This window comes from Canis aureus, chromosome 7 (assembly GCF_053574225.1).
Source record: "Canis aureus isolate CA01 chromosome 7, VMU_Caureus_v.1.0, whole genome shotgun sequence".
NCBI lineage: Eukaryota > Metazoa > Chordata > Mammalia > Carnivora > Canidae > Canis > Canis aureus.
In genome coordinates, this window is record NC_135617.1 from 68404866 (window position 1) to 68422686 (window position 17821).

At 45.0% G+C, this 17821-nt stretch overlaps 1 protein-coding gene across 10 annotated transcripts in view; it reads right to left on the minus strand.

Moving 5' to 3' along the window:
- Positions 1–17821, minus strand: part of ANKS1A (ankyrin repeat and sterile alpha motif domain containing 1A) — a 178684-nt gene that overhangs the window by 30450 nt on the left and 130413 nt on the right. The window lies entirely within an intron of this gene.

Here is a 17821-nt window from a genome sequence, read left to right on the forward strand (position 1 = left end):
TTCTTTTCCTCTCCTCCCCCTCTTTTGGGTTTGCTGTGATAATGAGCTCATTTGTAGCTTTTTTTCCAAAAAAAAAAAAAAAAAAAGAAAAAAAGAAACGAGAACCTTTTGTACCAGAACTTGGATGCTTTTTCCCTCAAGTGTAAGTAAGGAGCCTGGGTCTGACAATCACAACAAACAAACAAACAAACAAACAAAAAACCCAACAACTTTCCAGCCAGCCTCCAGCTGGCAGATAAAGATGGCACATTTGACACCTAGCAGAAGAGCACAGAACAAGCACCGTTGTTCCCTTTGCAGCTGGGAGCTGAGGCTATTTTCCTCCAGCCACAGAAATGACTGCCTACCCAGCAGTCACCTGATGGCCTGTTGACAGGCATGGTGAACTCCATCCCTGAGCTCAGCAAGAGCCAAGAGAAACACAACACATCTGACCTGTGGAGCACAGGGAGGTGTGCCTCTGCTTACTGGCCCCACAGTGCAGAGGCTGGCAGAGAAATGGGCGGTACCACAGCAGGTCTGCCCTGTCCCTGGAAGATAATGCCCTCCTCCTTCCCTTCCTACTGTATCACTTTCTTTGGCCTCCCCTGCCCCCATTTCAAGAGCTGCTTCCTTCAACGGACAGCATGGTGCAATGTCCACCCATGTGGACAGGCTAGCATGTTCACCCTTTCCCAGCCTCAGTTAAATCTACAAAAACAGGCATGGGTCTTGCCTCCGGTAAGTGGTTGTTGTATGGATTAAAAGTAGCATCTGGCCAAAGACCTGGCTTAGTAGATACCCAGTAAAAGGCTCATTTGTTTTCCACTTCCCTTCTGTTTTTCTCAGAACTCTAATCTAGTAAGACCTTGTTATTTTTAAAATGTTTTTACTTGTATGTTTTGACAAGTCCTACATCTATATGTTCAAAGTTCAAAAGGTACAAAGGTTATTCAGAGAAAAACCTCCCTATCTTTATCTCCCAGCTGTCTAGCTCTCCTCTCTGCAGAAACTGGTATAACTAGTTTCTTAAGTATGCTTCCAGATGACTGTTGCAGTCACATGTAAGTAAACATATAAAGATATTCTACTCCCATACTAAGAGGATGTCTATATATGCTGTTCTGCATCTTGTTCTCTAATAATACATTGGAATTCTTTCCACGGTTCATAAGAACATCTTTTTTTTTTTTTTTTTTTTTTAATGGATAAGGTATGTCTTCCAGTGTGTGGCTATTTATTTAACCAGTCCCTTGGTGGGCACATGTGTAGTTTCCAATCTTTTCGATTCTCAACAGTGCCATGACTATTCTATACACATTTGTAGAACAAACACATGTAAGGGTATCTGTAGGATAAATCCTAATTTCTCTCTTGACAGTTCTTCCAGGCACAAAATCTGGAATTTGCAGCAGGGACCCCACAAGTCATATAATCTCAACTCCAACTCCATGTCTAATTTTGCTAAGGGCCTTCTAGAGATGGGACACTTGTTATCTCTCATCAGTTTGTCCTATTTGCAGAAAGTGCCAAATTTGTAACATCTGTCTTTTTACAGATTCAAACTTTTTTTTATCCAACTTCAACCCACTGGTCTGGTTATTCCCCTAGAGCACCTCCTCTTTCACAGGGAAGGCTTAGGGATATTGGTAGACAGCTTTTAGTTTTACAGACCAAGATGCTCCCCCACACAGAGGCTGCACTGAAAAGCCTGGGTTACTCAGATCACAGAACCCTCCACACTGGGCAAAGAGCAGGTACTCTGTAGATATCTGCTGATGTGCCTTCCTTGCCCTTTTCTATATTTATAGGAGAAAATTAGGGTCCTCGGAGGGCACTTGGGTGGCTCAGTCAGTTGGGTATCCGTCTCTAGATCTCTAGATTTCGGTTCAGGTCATGATCTCAGGGTCTGGAGAGATTGAGCTCCAAACCTGGCTCCACAGGGAGCCTGCTTCCCCTCCCTCTTTCCTTTGCCCCTCCCCGCCTGCTTGTGCTCTCTCTCAAATAAATAAATAAATCTTAAAAAAAAAAAAAAAAAGTATGGTGGTCCAGGTGAGAAAACTTTTTCCTACATGGTAGTGGAGAGGGGATGATGGGTCCTTTTCCCTGGAATGGCTCCACCAGGCTATGGATCCCTCTTTCAGGCTAAAGAGGGTGTAGGTGGGAGGATCACCACTGCAAGAACCATGAGGGTTAGAAGAAAGCATGTTTTACTTGCCCTTTTACTCCCTTGGCTTGGCTCTTCTTAAATAGGCAACCTACTGAATGAATGAAACAAGTAGGATGGGGGGAGTTTCCACTTACTTAGAGCCAGTAGTGAAAAAGCTGTTTTCCCAAGGCCATGCAGAGTGTCAAGGGAGAAAGAGTTGAAATAGAGGATGATCCCAAGTAGCTTTTCATATAAAGTCAAGTCACCTACAGTACATATTTCATTGTCCTCATAATCACCTGACATCCAAAGCACCTGCAGACCTAACCAATCAATGCCTCCTGGCCCAATTCATGAGATTTTGCCAAAGGGCCTTTTGAAATCACAATGAACAGAACACCCTGCTGCTTCTTTGCTCTGTTCCTTCCTGCCTGCCTGCCCCAGGAGTCACTCTCACACCAACTACAAAGGGCTAGGGACAGCCCATGTTTCCACAGCCTACCCTCTGGTGGGGGTATGCAAGGACACTCACAACTGTTTCATTGAAACTGTACACTATGCTTTGTTGTCCTGTGAACTGTAGTAGCTAAGTCAAACTGAGAAGATTCTAGTTTATAGAGGAACTAGGAGTACTCAGCAACTTATTGACAGTTTATAACCAAGCACCCCTTCCTGCCTTGGTGGAGACACAGGCCTAGGAGGAATATTGGTAGTGAAGGGGTCCTATTTGGGCAGAGACTGGCAGATGCCCACCCGGACACTAGAAGCACTGAGCTGTCTGGGGCTGTGATCCTATCCAGCCCCTCAATCTGGGCTGGGGACACAGGAAGAAGCTGCACCTCATTTTCTGTCTCTGCCATACCCTCCATGGCCTAGAACCAGTAGAGACAGAATATGGTCACTTCAGTCTAGACAAAGAGGAGCTGTCACAGAAAAGAGATTCCATTCTGATCTATATGCTTTGTGTAGTTTCACCATTTAGGCTTGAGTTTAAAACCAATCTGATTAGGCTGTTTTCCCAGAAATGTTCTGCATCTCAAGGAAGAAAGAGGCAGGTGGAATGTCATGGAAAGGCACAGTTCAATGTTCTCTTTACTGGTATGTTGGCGGAGAGATAGACAATGGCCACACTTTAATATTGCACTTCACATAAGCTCTATAGGGAACTTGTTTGTGTTTGGTAAGGTAATGCCTGAAATTTATCACCATGATGGATACATGTATTTTAAAAATGCTTGGAAATATTCCATTTCAGAATGCATTCAGGATCAGACTCTTCCCTCCCACCCCCACTAGGGATGTATAATCATATTCCCCATGTGGCTGAAAAATAAGAACAAACACTAGAGATACTGCTGTTCAGGTCTGCTGACATGTGCTTGTTTAGAACACAGGATCCTGGGTGCTCAAAAGCTGGCAATGGGAGGTGATATTCTATATACAGATAAAGAGGCCTCCATACCCTATCACTATGCCCTGGCTTCCAGGAACAAGTCAGATTATACTACTCTTTTTATTGGAGTGAGGGGAGGGAGAAGACAGCTGTTGGGGACAGAAATACTTCTCCAGGCACAGGAAGTCCACAGGAGGACCACAAGCCTTGGTGCAACTTGGTGCCAAGGCCTATGTGAAACCTCCCTTCCGGAAGGTGGTACAAGTTAGAAGCAATGGGGCTCCCATTTGTGCCATAGTCAAATATCAGGACAGAGCAATTAGTCTGGTCAACATGCCCATAAGTTTGGGGCTAATGTAGAGGAGAAAGGGAAAGGAATCACCTTTCTCCTATCTTCCTTTGGGGCAAATGGGAACACAAAGGGAGGGGTTTCTGAGATTCACCAGCCACATTTGGCTCCTGATGTCAGACATTCCCTCCCAACCCTCTTTCTGCTGCCTGGGTAGTTCTCAGCTCCCTATGACTCTCCTACCAGTTGGAAAATATGTACTAGTCCCCTTGGGCCTGTACCACCAGAGCTGGAGACTCCTTCTACCTCTCCTTCTGTGCCCCAATGTTTAATATATTATTGGCTCAGGAATACACTCTTGTTTGCACTGTTACTTCCCTGATTAACTGTTCTATGATGTGTCCCAGAGACACATAGACTATAGAATCACTAATGGTAAGGACCCGTATATTGTCTCTTTTAGATTCCACATGGGGCCATGCACAGAGAGAGCTGGCCCACTGGAGGTGGCCGGTGACAAAGAACAGCTACACTGTTAAATGCCCACGTCAGGCTAGTCACCTCACTATTAGAGTAGGAAGGGAGAGGCAGCCGACACTTCTGGACCCCAGCCTCGATTCTCCAACTTCCCTGCCTTCATGTTTCTCTTTCTCCAACTTCCCCAGGTTGCTGGCACAGCAATCTCACACCCTCCAACTACCAGCTGGCCCTTTCCCTCAAAAGTCCTGCAGAGCCTCAACTCACTGCCAAGCAAACGTATTATCCCATTTTTCAGGTGAGGGAATTGGAGCTTTACTCTGCGGGCAGACTCCCAAACTCCTCATGGATGCCACAGCTCTCACTTCTGCTAAGTGCCATCAGTGGCTGAGCCTGCTCCCCCGGTGAGCTCGAGTTCCCTGAGCTGGGGTACCTAGGGGGCAGGCCTTCTCCTCCGGCCAGATGGCTTTGCTTGGACAGCGCTCCCCATTCCCAGGAGCACAGGGCTAAGGAACTGAGCCTTAACCATCTCCATCTCTCTGGCTGCTGTGTCCATGCCATCAGGTGACTGCTGACGTGCAAGTCGGCTGGCTCACTCGTCCAGCTGGGCAAGGAGCCCTAAAGATTGCTGACAGCTGCACTCCTGGGCCCAGAAACCACATAAGAATTCATCACCATCTCTGTCTTATTGCCTCTCAGCAGCAGACAGACTTGCAGCCTAGAGTGGGCTTTGATTCCACATTTGAAAAAGGGTCACTGACCAGGGTCTGAGGTTACTCTTTTCCCTCTCGCCCCACCCCTGAGCAAATTACACACGGCCTCGGGAAAGACAGAGATGGATTGAAGTAAATTATTTGTCCTGATTTTCTAACCTTGCCAACTGCTTTTAGGAGAGGGAGGCAGGAGAGGATGGGGGAGGAGAGAAGAGGGCAGGGAATGAATAAAAGTCTGCCAACAGACAGGGCTGCCTTTTGAGGCAGGGAGGAGGCAGAGGTCGTGGTGGCAGCTCCGCTAGCAATGAGACTTCTTTTCCGCAGAGCACATTGTTAGTGGAGGCTTTAATTGTCTCATCTCAGGGGGGCACACAGATTGCTGCTGTATTTATGGTTGTACCCCTACCCACACTTCCACTTGAATCCCCTTTACATTGTTACCTTCCTTCTCAATCCCTCACTTTTGACCAGGCTGGGAGACCACAGAGTGGTTCTGTTTCAGAAGTGTTTTATACTTGTGTTGCTGACCATCTCACATTAAAGCTGGTGTGCACTTGCCCCAGGCTAGGCTGGTAGAGATGGGAAAGCCAGAGACACTCCTGCTTCCCCACTGCACTTCAGTCCCCAAACCCTCTCTTCCTTCCTCATTCCTACCTTTCACACATCTCTTGGGATACTGACTGGGCCTTGCCCTCCAAAGTAGCTCCCACTCCACTTCTTCCAGCACACTCCAGACCTGGCATCTTTGACAGGGAGGAAGACCTTATGGGCCAACAAGCCTTGCCAACGACCTTCTCATTCTAGAGCAGCCTGCTACCCAGGCATTCTTTAACTCAAAAGGCCCCAAGAAGCTGCTGAAAGAAGAATAAAGTTGGGAGACCTAGATTCCAATTAACTTTATTATTGCTTACCACATAACTCTGGGTTATGTGCCAAATACTGGCTTTAATAAGTGGGATGAGAATCTGAAAGATTAATGAGGATTATGTCTCTGAGTTCTATTCTAATCTTCTTTCTATTCAAGAGGAGGCTTATATTCAGGGAGTGGGGAGGAATGAGGAGGAAGTACACACACCTCAGAGACGCTGCAGTTCTCTCACATACCAGGCAACCAGCTTTGAGGACCTTCCTTGGTTTTTCTTTCACTATCACCAAGTAACTAACCTTCCCTTGCTCCCATTCTTCCATAATCGAATTTCATGATTGCATGCAGGCTGTACTGTCAGCCTGGCTATCGATTAAACCAGCCCAAGGAAAACACTCTAAATTTCCATTCAGAATGGATTTCTCCTCCCTAGTGTGGCCCGGGAAAGGATCCTACAACCACCGGCTCCTCAGATTCTGCAGGGGAACATCTGGCTCATAATATGAGGGGAGTCAGATGTAAAACTTGGAAGCACCAAATGACATACACTTAAGATGTTAAAAAAAAAAAAATTCATATATATTTAATACACTATATTTAATACATTTAATTCATATATATTTAATACCCATCAGCTGCCCTAGATATTATATTATATTTTTATATTTTATAAAAAATTCATATATATTTAATACATTATATTTAATACATTTAATTCATATATATTTAATACCCATCAGCTGCCTTAGATTTTCGGCAAATCTGCAGATTTTTCTGTCTCTGATGCTACAAAATAGGAAGAAGTTAGATAAATTAAGTTGACAGAATTCTCAAAATTCATTTTAAAGCACTAGTTAAAATCCTTCAGATAAGCCTGTTAAAAAACAAAATTCAACTGAGTAAATTTAAAGGTCTAATTGGCCTTACTAAATGATTCATGAATCGAGCAGCATCCCATCTAGCAAGTAGATGAGAGCTCCAAAGAGCTACAGGAAGGGAAAGGATTTTAAAGACAGGACGAGGAAGTCAAAAAACAGAAAAAAGGATTATTTCAGGTAAGGTCACCTTCTTTGGGGGACCAAAGGGTCTTGACAGGTAGATTACCTTGTCTTTCTTTGGGGAATGTCATAGGTTAGCTTATTGGTGCTGACCAGAAAAATTCCAGACTGATCCATTAAGAGTACATTTCTAGAGGAGGTTCAAAGTGCAATTAGGTTAGGTTAATGAAGCCCCAGTCTATGGGCAGCCTGGGTGGCACAGCGGTTTAGCGCCTGCCCTCAGCCCAGGGTGTGATCCTGGAGACCTGGGATCGAGTCCCATGTCAGGCTCCCTGCATGGAGCCTGCTTCTCCCTCTGCCTGTGTGTCTCTGCGTCTCTCTCTGTCTCTGTCTCTCATGAATAAATAATTAAAAAAAAAAAAAAAAAAAAAAAGCCCCAGTCTGGTGACCTGGCCCAGTGGATGCCATTTTGGGCCTGCCTGTGGTTTTGTTTTTAACAAGCCTTACACAAAAGCACACACATGCATTGATTCCATTTATAAAGTTCTAGAACAGGGAGAACTAATCTATGGAGATGGAAAAATTTCAGAAGAGTAGTTGTTGGGTGTAAGGGAGTGGTAAGGAGTACCTGGGAAGGGGCATGAGGGACTTTCTGGGTTTATGGCAATATTCTGCATCTTGGTAGGAATTTGGGCCACACAAAGATAGGTATCTATCAAAACTCAGGGAATGGTAGAGTTGCCTCTCCCCCCAAACCCTATGAACAAGTATCTCTCAAACTCTAGTTAGTGGTACACATGGTTAAACTGTTTAGGGGTGAAATGTATGACGTCTGTAAGTTACTCTAAAGTGCATCAAAAAATAGGCAATTTCTAAGTGGACTGGGGGATGGGTTGATGTGAGATAAAACAAGTATAGTAAATTGCAATTGTAGAATCTAGGCTCGGGGTGGTGGATATACAGGTATTCACTAGTTGAGTCTCTTTCAAGTTTATGCAAGTTCAAAAATTTTCAGAATAAAAGACTGGGAAAAATATTTCTTTCAGGATCACATCTTTTAGAAAACAATAAATTTTAAGATCAACACTGATGTGAGTTTCATCATTTGTAATGAACTCCACTCAACATGCTAATAAGCAGAGACATTGCCCAGCAGGCAAAGGAAACAAACAGAAAGGAATGTGGGAAAGCTGACTTTACCATTATTCCGTGTCACCAGGCTTTCAGGGTGAAGGGCTCTCAGCATAGCTTCTCTGTTGTGGTGTGGCTTTCTCTATTCTGGAACCCAGGCTAACCTCAGTCTTGACAGTCTGAAAGCTCAATTATCAGTGTTCCCAAGGATGAGAGCAAACCCTGGGAAACTGGTTCATATTAATCTGACTCAAAAAGACCCTGATCCCTCCATCGTTGACTTACATCGGCATGATAAGTAGTACATTAGAATACTCAGCTAAGAGAATGCACTTGTATCCTCTATGGCCTGAATCAATAAAATGAGATCAAATCCGCCCTCAGAACACTGACAGGACAAGGGAAACGGGGGTGGATTGTGTAGAGAGCTTACTTACTAGATGATCCCTTTCCTACTTCGGGAGGTCGTCTTTCCTGAAAATCGAATTTGGGTGCTCACAGTAAGGTATCCTTTGGAAAGTGTTTTTTTTTTTTTTTTTTTTTTTTTTTAAGATTTTATTTATTTATTCATGAGATACACACAGAAAGAGGCAGAGACATAGAGGGAGAAGCAGGCTCCTTGCAGGGAGCCCAATGTGGGACTTGATCCCTGGACCCAGGATCACTCCCTGAGCCGCAAAGGTAGATGCCTAACCACTGAACCATCCAGGCGTCCCTGGAAAATACTTTTGATCAACATTACCACTCGGGCCTTCTAGGGTTGTTAGGTCCCAGGGCCAGGTTCTGTCAGTGGGGGCACTCTGCTCTGAGCATTGACTAAGTACCCTGCCAGTGGTTTGCTTCGTCCTGACAGTCAGCCCAGGGTAGAGCTCTCATTCTGCCCACTTTACAGAAGAGGAAACCAAATATTTAGAGAAGTTAAATAACACCCATGGTCAGAGTTCTAGAAATACAGAACCAGTGCCCAACTCATTATTTTTCCAGCTCATGCTGTCCAGCTTACTTAAGGCTTAGCTTCTGCTCTATTAAAGCTCAGGGCACAATTTCAAATACACGGGACTGGGAAACACTAAATGGGGTTTGCACAGTGGAGAAAAGAACCAAGACTTTGGAATAAAAAAAATTCTGAAGATCCTCTTAAAATCAGTTGCAGAACCTTAAGTCATTTAACTTCAATTTCCTCTTCCATTAAGTGTGGAAAAATTCCTCATATATGGGATCACCGCCACGAGCAAACTACTTGACCCCTCTTCAAGCTTCGGTTTCTTCAAAGACAACAACATGAAGATATCAGCACAGGGCCGCTTCACAGTTGCGGGACATTGTACAAGAAGTCTGGTTCCCAGGGGAAGCTGTGATGAGGAGTTCATTTATTATGATACTTGAGCAAGCTCTGCACTGTCTAAAAGAAATGGGGTCCTTGTGTGATTCATTCTTTCCCATCCTGTAGGTGAAGACAAGCTTCTTGCTACTGTAAGCACAGAAAATGAGATTGCTCCTTCTCCCAAGGCAATGTCTGTCTGCCCCTGTTACTGGGAAGCTTTGGTGTCCTTGTCCTGGGGCCATAGCAGAAACTACCAAGGAGCATTGTAAAGTTAAGTCCTTGGAAAAAATAGGGTTGAGCCTAAGAGTCATTTAGATTCCACTCTGGAACCCACTTGGCCAGATGTAAGGATTGCTTACATTGAGAAATGTCTGTGCATCTTATAAAAAGCACAGATGCCAGGCAAACAGCCCAGACAGTCCTACTCTGTTGCTCATTTCAGTTTATAGAGATTAGAAGGGGTCTGCACTCATGATTCACATTCATCTGGTTCCAAAATAAGCAGAAGTCTACCTTAAAAACAAGTTAATCAAAACCCAGGTTCCTCTGTTTTGTTAAAAAAAAAAAAAAAAAAAAAAAGAAGGGACAAACCAGAGGGAAAGGGCTTCCTTCTGGCAGAAAATGTTTAGAACGTGCTGTGTGAACAATAGCTCACTTCCTGGACACTCAGCTGGAGGCTGCTTCTCCATTCAGGACAAAACGTTTCATGTGAGGGAGGTGCCGCTTTTCTATAAGGGAGCTCTTTGGCAAGAACACGGAGGACCCAAGACAACACTGGAAAGAGGAGAGGGAGGGAGAGGAAGCAGGGTCTCAATTCAGCCTGGCAGAGGTAGAGGTGAGGCCTAGAGGCCATGGTGCTGCCGGCATGCCCTGTGTCTCTGAGGAAGCTGGCTCCCGCAGGGCAGGGTCAGCAGGCAGTAAAGACAGGCAGATTGTGGAATCAGCAGGGCCATCTGCAACAGAACTAATGACATCTACCTCCCAGGTCCGTTAATGACCTCTACCTTGCTGACTGAAATGCACACTGGCTATTCCCCTCAGTAAACTCATGCCCACATTCCCAGCCCGCAGGATTCTCCTGAGCGCACCTGCAGGTCTTCTGCTTCTACCCACTGGGTGTACCACTTACCAAGGATCAGTTGGGATCTTTTCCTAAACTGTTTAGGACGGTTGTATATTTGTTGATGAGAACAGAAAATTTAATTAAACGTTACATAAATGATGGAATGAGCAGAGAAATAGCAGTTTCTGTGACAATCAAGTGGAAGCTTTGAAGAGACCCAACAATAGAATCATTTTTAAAAATACGCTCTTGGATTAGGCATCGTTGGAGAAATAAACTACAAAACATCCTAAAAGGATTCTATACTCCAATTGTTTCATAAATGGCTAAATTCTTGCTTTACTTTTAAGAAATTTGAGCTGGAGGTATTAACCAGTGATGTTTTAGGACTGTGATTCATGGAACAGAGTGGACAGAGAACTCCAAATTAGCAGGTCAATAGGGGAAGAAAAGTCTCCAGCTCCACATCAAAAAATGGGGACTCCCACCTATCCGTTTTGGGTTAAATTAAAATGTTTGTATTCTCTTTAAAAGTGATTTCCTCCTTTAACAGAGTTTTGTAATTACTCCCGTCCCAAGTCTCCACATAGAAAGCCTCTGTGGGGAGCCAGCAGCAGTGCCCGATAAACACTAGCGCATCATGGATACTGGGAGCCCGGACACACCGTAATTCACAAACTGCTTTCATTATCAAATAAGTCTAAACACCAGAGACCCAGAACCCCTCTCTGACTTCTTCTTTCTGAAAAGCCTCTCCACTGAGGGCTGGTAAACAAACCTAGGTGAATCCCAGAGTACTCTCAGCCCTTCCTTCTTCCTCACTGCAGTTCCTGTTTGCACAATGCCTTATGCCTTCACTAATCACTGCCAGGGGCCAGGGCCAACCAGCTAGGGCCGTGTGAGTTACAGATCAAAGGCAATAGCAAGTCATGGCCTCTTACATTCTATCCACTCAGAGGCTATCTTAGGCAAGTCAAATTTCCAGCCACCATTCACTTGCACACAGCACTTGGTAGCAGGAATTCCTGGCAGCCCAGATCTCAAACTGGAGCTCTGAGACAGAGAGTCACCAGGCTAACTAAGATCCTTCCCCTCCACATGGTACCCTTTACCTACCCTGAGTCTTCCAAGTCTTTTACATGTTTTCTGAAGCTCAAGGGCATCTAAGGTCACCCTAAAGTAAAAACCTGAGCTAGGAACTAGTCTGTGCCCTGCCCTACCCATCAGGGAGTCCAAAAAACTATGGGAATGGCATCCTTATATCCCCCAAGTATACTCATGGGGGTAAGATATGTGGAACAACCTCATGAGGAAGAAGTCAGTCAGAGGAGCCAAGGAAAGAACTGGTTTATTAATGTTTGAGTAATACCCAGGATAATTATTGCCTTAAATATTTCCAATAACTCTCTTATCCATGAGAATAAGGACATGGAGGATGATTACTTTCTGGGTAGGAAGGCAGAATTTGAGACCAGGGACAATGGTGCACCTGGGATATCTGACCCTGGTCGGAGGCCTAATGGTGGTGTCTACCTCTTACCCCACCCTACCTACCAACCTACATCCCTGCTGCTTGAGAGATCCCAAGCCCGAGCTGGGCAGGCCTCTTCTCTCTCAATTTCTCTGTGGTCCCCAAATCCTCACCCTATGATTCTGTCCAGGACTAGCTCAAGTCATCCATGCTTATCCACATTGTGTGCAGTCTAACATAAACAAGTTTTGGGGGTCAGAGCAAGGCTCTCTCCTTGGATTGTCCCTCTGGCAAAATGCAGAACCTACCTGAACCTCGTCTATAAATTTGGATGATGACACCTGCTTCACACTAAGGTATGGGATTAAATGTGGTAACATGGGTAAGTGGCTGGCACACAGCTGGTGTTTGAAAAGCACGGTTCCCTGCCAGCACCCTTTCTGGACTAATTGCATCTAAGGTCATTGTTTTAGGATCTCTGGGCAGAGGCAGCCCAGCTATACTATACTAATGCAAACATCTCACATATAGTCTGAGGATGATCCCTGGTCCTTCAACATGTGCACGCCATGCCCCTTCAGCTCCTTCTGTATTTCCCATGGGGGTTCCTAGCCAGTACCCAGCACTGAACGGGTGTAGTCAATACCCAGTGGAAAAACAGATGAAGAGCCTTTAAAGTGGTTACATCTAACCGATTCTTAGGGAGGGATGGGTTTAGAACAATCCATCTCTTTTGGATCTGAGATTTTTTTTTCCCCAAAGAGAAAATGAGAGGAGGAAAGTGGTAGCTTTCCCAGATATGTGGAGTCTTTCCACCTAACATGCCTCCATCTGCACCCTCACTGTCTCACTGCTAAACTCCTCAGTCAACAACCTCTATTATCAGTCCTAGGCTGGCCTCCACAAGTAACTGTGTTCTTTCCTCTTGAAAAAATGAAGTATTTCTTAAATTCCAAAGGGTCTATTTTATAATATTATGATTTCAGACATCAGGAAGAAATAACTCATCCATAAGCCCACCACCCACTGTAGGAAATAGAACACGGTCACTAAACAGCATGCCTTTCCTAAGCCACTGCCTCCCTTCCATGCTCCTCTGGGCCATGGGCCTCTTGGATTAAATGCTATCACCCCCTTGGCTTTTCTTTGGAGTTTGCCATCCATGTCAGTATTCCTAAAGCATGTCAGTTGCCATCTCACTTGATATCCTTGAATTAGCCCAATAAATTCTGAGACGCTGGCTCAAGGTCAGATGCTCTCTTTGACTGCAGGGGGAGTGGGAGGCCTTGGAAAGGATCCAGCAGCTGAAGAAAGAACACTGGTAAAGGGAGAGCCATAAGCCCTTGCTTCTCAGTGGGCTGGCAGGGCAAGGTCACAGTCTTCTGGGACTCCTGAGAGAAGCTATTCCCTATATGGGCAGCAGCATGAAACTGTGTGGGCTAAACTTACATGTTCAAATATACAACCACATCATATAACCAGAAAAAACACAGCCTTTTCAAAACAGTCTCACTGAAGACTGCCTGCACCAGAAGAAGCCCTGTGGACTTGCACCCTTGGGCCTGTTACCAAGGGAGCTTTGCAATTACAGAGTGCACGAATATTCTCAGGAAGATCATCAATAAAAGTGGCATACAGGGAGAAGAAATGCAGAAAAGATGGACATGCTGTACTCTCCACATTGCAAAACCTTTGGTCTGGGAGATCCCCAGGCCACCCACCAAAGACCATCTCTAGCCTCAGCCTGCACCGAGATTCCCGAGCAACCACAACCAACCAGGCTCAACTCTTTTGCAAGCATTTATCACTGCCAAGAACTGTTCTCTAGGGGCTTTGCATGCAGGCCCAGGAGGTAGGGAGCTATGCATAGCCTCAAGACAACAACCTCATGAGGAAGAAGTCAGTCAGAGGAGCCAAGGAAAGAACTGGTTTATTAATGTTTGAGTTAATACCCAGGATAATTATTGCCTTAAATATTTCCAATAACTTTATAACATCTCCATTGTTGGCCACTTATTGGCTATTTCTTCTGGCCTCTGAGTTTTCCATTTTTGTTACCAGCAGTAAAAAGAGGACTGTGTGGCTATTTCAGTTATAGCAAAACTGGGGAGACCCTGGAAAACTTTGTCATTTCCTCATAGAGTGCTGGAATAAGACGAGAGAGGGAAGAGACAGAGGGCAGGCCGTCTAGCCTGAACAGGCGTGCCAATCCCTTAGGCCTAGAGGAGAGAATGAATGGGACAAGGAGAAGCTTGTTGAGGCCCCCAAGAGTCCCTGGCAAAAGATCAGGCAGGGGTTCCAGGAGGGGCTTCCTGGTGCTACCATCAACTGATGTACAGGATACTTTGTCATCTAAGATTCTACCTCTTATCCAATTAAAGGATTGGGCAACACATGAACTGGTGTAGAGAAAGTGTAAGTTTAGACTGAAGGAAGTGTAGTATCCACTGTAGCCATGATCAACAAGAGATTTGTTTTTCTCAAACGTCTTTGAGCTCAGGCTGTCTATGTGTGAGTGTGTGTTTCTGTGTGTGTGCACATGCATCAGAATCTCAAATATGCTCCTACACAGTTGAAAATAAACAGGATGGTTCTAGTCAAAACTGTGAAGTACAAAACTTCTACCCCTTTTTCAAAAATGCTTTGCTCCCAGAAGTGGGAATAAGTGAGTACAGCTGGTACAAGGATCAATGAATTTAGCCGTCTGGACTCATCACCATGCCAGTGGTGACAAAAGGACAGGAAGACATGGCTCTCAGTTTGGCAAGTAAGGAAACAAGGGCTTGGAGAGGCTAAGTAACCTGACCAAGGCAAGGAGATGGGCAAGACAGGGCCTACAACCTTGCTTCCTGCCTCTCTGCTGAGATACCCACTGATTTTGCAAGTTGGGGAAGTGTCAGAACATGGAGCAACCTTTGGGGAAGATACTGAAGCCCCTAGAGGCTGAACCCTGAAGGCAAAGGCCTCAGGTAGAGATGAGTGTTCTTATCCTTAAGTCTCTGCATCCCTGGACACTTGCCTCTGGAAGGAAAATGGCTTCTGGGCAGAGTGTTGCGCTGTCTCACTCCAACAAGGGACACAGGGCAGTGGTCCCTAAACTTAGCAAGTTTGTAGGCCATTTTCCCTCCTAACTGGGATCAAGGGAAAGTTATATGGTTGCCATTTTATTTCTCATGGTAAACAAGGACTTTAGAAATGAACATGATGGAAGTACAAGGGAGAGCTTTATGACAGAGCAGTTCTTATCTTGATTGTGGTGGTGGTTATTACATGAACCTACTACCTAATAAAACCATTAAGAACCATACATGCATGTGTGTGTGCACACATGAACATGTTAAACTGGTGGAATGTGGGTAAGGTGTGTGGATTATACCAATGTAATTTTTCTGGTTCTGATATTGTATGAGGGTTATGTAATATACTACCATTGCAGAGGCTGGGTGAAGGGCACTGGGTGAAGGATCTCTCTGTTATTATTTCCACAACTCCCTGTGAATCTATAATTATTTCAAAATAAAAAACTTGAATATGGGAAAAAAATTAAGTTAACATGAAAATTATCTCCTTCGTTTTATAGAAGAAAGGACAATGAAGCACAAAAAAAAAATAGACATAATCTGAATAAAGACAGCTGGTAACCAAACCCTATCAGTGCTACCATGACATTCCTCATTGTCCTTAGTTTTTTCCTTTTATCATTGACCGGTCAAAACTAGGTTAGGACTACCTCAGTAAGAGTGCAAAATTCTGGTTCCTCTATCCTCTGCAGTCTGGCAAGCAACCACAATGTGCCAACAGATCCACCCAAAGGGAGGCCTGGCACACAGCTCCCTTTCTTCTCAGCCTGGCTGGCTTCTGATCATTCTTTGTAGCCAGGAGAGACTAGAACCCAAGAGTGGGCAAGTCGAGAGTGCTGTTCAGGGTTGGGGGAAAGGGCATGTTAGGCTTTGCTGACAAGAAATTTAAGTTTCTCTTCTGCCTTCTACTCCTCTTACCTAGAATCCTCTGCTTTGCCTTTTCGTCTTTGCACAGTGCCAGATTTTTTTCATTTACTCTATCTTGCCCTCTCCCTGGCTCAGACTCTAAGATCCAGAGTATTCTCACAGCACAGTCTCCCTTCCTCCTGACACCATCCTTGGTAGCTGCTTTTAGGTCCCCTCCAGGACCGGGACCCCAGGAGCAGGTCTGTCCCAAGAAGTGCCAAGAGGGATAATGGTGGTGCTCCACAAAGACCTCCTGGGGGTGGGGAGGGGTGCATGCAAAAAAACCTGGGACCACTGATGGGTGGTGTCACAGGTACCATCAGTACTGGCCTATATTCTCTCAGCACTCATCATTTCTGAGCCCGCTTCATCAGAGAGTGTGCAACCACAAGCACCTGCAACCCTCTGTGGGTTTTCTCTGGCCATCAGAGCCCTCCAGGCCCAAATCCTGAGTAGACTGGAAGTGCCAGGGCAGTAATGTCTTGCCTCTCTTCCAACTATGGGGGCAGCTCTCACCCAGACTGACTGGAGGTAGTGAACACCCTGCCCCCTCGACCCTCCACTGGGATAACTGAAGCCATCTGTCAGAGTTTCCCAGTGGGGCTGAGCTGCAGGGTTCAGAGAGGTAACCCCGAGATCACAAACCTTTTCTTGCTTTCTTTTCTTTCTCACGACCCCAACCCCTACCAGTGCTTCTGGAGATCACCTCCCAAATAAACTATTTGCATCTAAATCCTGCTTTTGAGGGGAACTCAACCTAAGATAGATGGTCACAGGGAACTGCAACAATTGAGAAATTAGAGCTAGCTTCAAATATGAATGAGTGTTATTTCTGTGGGTGTCTGAAGGATGTAGATCTGTGTAATGAGGGAAATTGCCAACAGCATGGCCGCTATCAGATACTGGAGAAAGCTAACAGAGGGGGGGAAAAAAACTATAAAAACTTGATTTGCCTGGGTAATACTCCTAATAGCCATTTAAAAGAACTGCTTTTCATTTGCCTAATTACTGCTAGCACACTAACTACCACGGATATATTAAATGTGTCAGATAAAACTTGCACTAAATTTTATTTGATTACTAATGTTATACAACCCTACATTAGAGGAAACTCTGCCAAGACAGCTCTTGAAGCAGTGGTTGTCAAACTTCGGCACCAAGGGAATTGCCTAGAGAGGCTGTTTTTGGTTGCTGGGCTTCACCCCCAGAGGGGTCAATTCAGTAGTCCAAGATTCTCATTTCTACTGCGTCCCTATGTGCGGTCTGTACTCACACCCTGAGGACCACTACTTGAAAGTGCCATAAATGAGGGAAAGAACAATGAGGAGTTAAACTTTCCATTTGGCATTTGCAACAGGAAGGGTGATCATCTGTTTCATGAAAATAGGTGTAATCTTCTATCATTCTAGATCAGTCATTGAACCAACAGATTTGGTAGGCTGACAGTTTAAACCAAAAAAGGAAAAATGAACTGTTACTCAAAATCCCAGGAGATCTGGGTGTGTTCATTTATTCAACAAGTAACAGTCCCTACTCTGTCCCAAAGATGTTGCTAGGCAACAGAGGTCTGGGCACCGTCAAAGGTCTTGCAAGACTCTGGATAGGTCGCATCCTTTGTGGGCCTCAGTTTACTAATCTGTAAGGAGAGGAACTACTATTTGGGGAACTATCTGGCTCAAACATTTTACAATGAATGAAAGCAAGCACTGGAGCTCAAAGCAAAAATGTTCTGCCCGGCTGTCTGGGCAGCATGATGAGAAATATGGATAACATCTTAGCTGCTCAAGGGGGCTGACTGTGACAGGGCAGGTGAAGCCCTCACAGCAGTCCTGGTCCTGAGATCCTTCTGGCTGGTCAGTCCAATTCAATTCAACGAATGCCCCAATTCAAGGTGCTGCCAAGGTAGGTCAGTCCTATGCCCCAAACCAACCAGGGAACGTAGAAGCACCCAGCATGAAATCCATGTTCTTAAATGGTACTCCC